The following is a 3,320-nucleotide window of genomic DNA, read 5'->3' as shown; positions in this document are numbered from 1 at the left end:
AGAATGCTTGATATGATCAACGTAGTCAAGATGCCTTCTTAGCACTCTACACCATGCCAATTTATAACATAAAATATAGTTGGCACTCATTCAACATGATGGCATTGTCAACTTGAAAACACTAGGTGGTCGGCAGGGTTTGGATTAAGATATCATGTTCCAAATTTCAAAGGGCTCTTATCTAGAATTAAATCAAAAATTATTTTAGAATAAATTTTGGTTTTCTTATTCATGACTATATAGTTATCATAGATTTGAGTTCTCTTCCAAAAAAAAAAAAAAAATTGTAGATTCATATTTTTATTAAGTTTTTCTTTTTCTTTTCTATTGATTATAAGATATTGATAAATAGATTTGAGAGAGTCTTAGTCATTAGAATATAACTATTGATTATAATATATTGACATATAGATTTGAGAGAGTCTTAGTCATCAGAATATAATTATGATAGGTACAAAATAAAAAGTATAGTTCATATCGAGGTACATCACAAAATTATTATTATTAGTTGCATAAAAATTAAAGTACCACCCTTTATTGGTGATAGGAGGTTTGCTGAGGATTGAAGTATTAAAGATCCATGTATGTAGATCTTCTTTGAAGAGGAGCGAGTATGAGGTCTAGCTGAGGTAGCAATAGAAAGGCCAGTAGCAGGAGGTTGTGAGGCCTAAACAAAATCTTCAATCTCAAGTGATAGTACCAAGTCCTTTGGTAGCTGCAGGAAGATCTAAGGGGTAAGAAACATGAGGACTACTCATTCTTCGAAACTTTTTCCTTTCCTTCCAATAACAATAGAAGGAACTTCTCCTAGCTATAACTTGCAAGACAATATTATAGTAAAAGAGTCACGGTAGAGACTTAGAAAGGTTGAAATCATAGGTTGAATTAATAATCATTCTTAAGTTTCCAAATATGTTGAAGTATAAAAATAGAAAGAGTAGACAAGAAAATTGTTGTTTTTCATTATTGCTGAATCAGATATCAAAAGAATCAAATTGAAATTTCCGTTTGAAGAAATTCCAAATAAATTCTAAATCTTTCTTCTTTTATATATTAAAATATCTAGTAAGTCACTACAATCGTAGTATCAAAGCATCAAATTTTTAATATATTTCTGTTGTATTGTCAACCTAAAACTAAAATAGTTGATAATAGTTATTAGCAGCCAAAACTTAAAGTAAAATTTGTTTTGAAATAGTATTATATATGGAGAACTTAGATACTAATTTCTAATAATAATAGATATAATTAATAAGCAACTTAGCAAATATGGTCTAGTTCCAGGTACTGATGATATTGTTGCTACATTCAGAATCATCTGTATTGACCATGGATCCAAAGGGGGCATATTTGCAATTGTCCCTCGTTTGAAGCATTAAGAACCTAGTTCTTTTGAATCCCCTTGCTTTTCTCGTGCAATATTAATATTCTCCTTGGCCACGAACTACTTCAATGCCTCTCATTCTTTTTCATTCAGCATCTCATTGTAGACGTTGAAGTAATATGGAGATTTGATATCTTCTTTGTATATGAACATTGCTCCTTCTTGTAATAAGATCATAAATATGCTTTTGGTGATCTCTAAGATGGCAGAAACCTGAGACATGGTAGAGAGATGTGTAAGTTTAATGAAAAGCCTAGTAATGTCTCTTTTTAATAATGTGTAGCAGGAGTCTCAAACCATGAATATAATATATCCGATATCGTAAAATAGTATAGCTACAAATACTTCTGGGCAAACAAAGATTGTTGAAATAAGGCTTATTTTGTAGGAAACTTTGGAACTAAGTTACAAACATGTATACTAAAATTTTGTACTTGTTGTATATTGTTTATACAGTGGCGACTATATCATATATGTTGTGTATTACGCTTTGGGCATGTATAATATTCTTCTAAATCTTTTAAATCTGTTTATTCTCAAATATGTCTTTAAAATAGACTCAATTAATAAAAATAATTGTTGTGTTTAAACCACATACTTTTGGAACAAAAAAATAAACTAAGCAATTATTTACCAAACTTTGGCTTAATTGGATGATCGGGAAGAATGGAAAAACTAAGGCTAATTTCCTCATCTCATTTCTATCTACTACTTCAATGACAACCTTTGAGGTTTTCTAACCTTGGGGGACTTTATTTCTAATTTTATTATCACATAGATTTCAGAATCTTATCCATTTTATTATCCTTCAAATGAAATATTAACCTCCAACTTTCTCCATAGCGAATTCTATGATAACGGAGATGATGATTCAACCTATGAAGATGATTTGTGCTGCTATGTATTTTCCAGAAGAGATTATTAGTAATATTTCTGTAAGAACTTGCTGATTCATAGTGGTTGCCATGGATGTGGTCTAAAAATGTCATCTTTTAATGTTTCCCAGCCAATTGTTTTGAGTGGTACTTTACTGAAGGTCTGAGTGACTGAATCCCCTATACGCTCAATAATTTCTTGGTGGAAATATACTCGTTTTCTATTTAAGTTCTTCTCCTTGTGGCTGTTTTGGCCTTAAGCATTGTTATTTCTACAACTCTACTTTAATCTTAGGTTTTATCAGTTCTTTTTGTGAGTCTTACACTTATCCAATAAATGATTTTCCATATGAGTTACATTTTACTGAATAGCATTTTGAGTTGAAATATTAGGTAAATACTATGGATATAAAAGTTGACAACCAGGTTTATATACCTACGAATGATCGATTTTTCTTCTACAAAGTATTCCATGATATTTTGGTCAAATATTCAAAAGAATCTTCACATGTTGCCTAAGTGTCTCCCACTCTGTGTGCAACACAACAAATATTTAAAAGAGTTGGTGCTTGATGCAGTCTCACTAAAAGAGTTTCAAAATTCAATAGGGATGTTAAATCGTTTGGAATATCTAGTCCTAGAAGGAGGGGTGATTGTGAGAAATATTAAAAAAAATTAAATTACAACTCACAACCCTAAACCTAAAATCTTTGATCGACACTTGAAACTATTGGGCACATGAAGGTGCCAAGTGCCAGTTTTGCTTGGTACTTGCTCGGCACATGAAGGTGCTAAGTGATAGATTTCTCGACACTTTCTCGGCACATGAAGGTGCTAAGTGACATATTTCTTGGCACTTGATGGTGTCGAGTGACAGGCAATAGGTGCCGAGTAAACTCAGCTCAAAAAGGAAATACTCGGCACTTGAAGAGCTTGGCACAAAAATGCAATAGGTGTCGAGTGTTCTGTTTCAACTAAAATATTATAACTTAGAGAAATTCAATGTGAATGCTTTCACCATTAAAACCAAAAAGGCCAAAGCTTTAACCTTTCAAACAAAC

This window comes from Cupressus sempervirens, chromosome 5 (assembly GCF_028749045.1).
Source record: "Cupressus sempervirens isolate cs-2001-9-10 chromosome 5, ASM2874904v1, whole genome shotgun sequence".
NCBI lineage: Eukaryota > Viridiplantae > Streptophyta > Pinopsida > Cupressales > Cupressaceae > Cupressus > Cupressus sempervirens.
Note: the sequence above shows the minus strand (reverse complement) of the source record.